Here is a 572-nt window from a genome sequence, read left to right as displayed (position 1 = left end):
GTAAGCATCAACATTGTGATGAGTTGATAATTCATGGAAATTAGTGAGACTGAAACCTCTCATTCCTGGCTGCAAAAACAAGTCTGTGATCAATGCAGCCTGTTATACGCTAATGTTTTTTGACAATTGCTCTATTTAACGTTGCTAAAAGTTTTAAAACCGAACGGTGTATAGTCTACTGTTTTGTATGCCGTGTTTGCATTAAAGTATTGCCGGGTTTGATTTGCAAATGCTTTTCCTATCGGTGCATCGATAAAATCAATGGTGTTTTTCATATTCGTTTTGCTTTCAGTATTAGTAAGAGGTTTATTGGGATTCGTATACTGGCGATAAGAGCAATAATAATAATGGCTGATAGTTGTGTGCCGAATGCATTACTGTGTGTGTGTGTATGCATCTGTATACAAATTCGTACATTCATACTGTAGAATATAGCGAGTAGTTTATTTTGTTCTGTGTATACTTTGGAATGTGAATTCTTAACCTTTTGATTTCTGATGATTTATTTACAATGATTTGTTTGTGTGTCATAAAATGAATTCGTTTTTTTTTCTATTTTTGAATAGCCTTCG

This window comes from Penaeus monodon, chromosome 34 (genome assembly GCF_015228065.2).
Source record: "Penaeus monodon isolate SGIC_2016 chromosome 34, NSTDA_Pmon_1, whole genome shotgun sequence".
In the NCBI taxonomy this organism is placed as follows: domain Eukaryota; kingdom Metazoa; phylum Arthropoda; class Malacostraca; order Decapoda; family Penaeidae; genus Penaeus; species Penaeus monodon.
The sequence above is the reverse complement of the archived record's forward strand: the minus strand, read 5'-3'. Positions refer to the sequence as shown.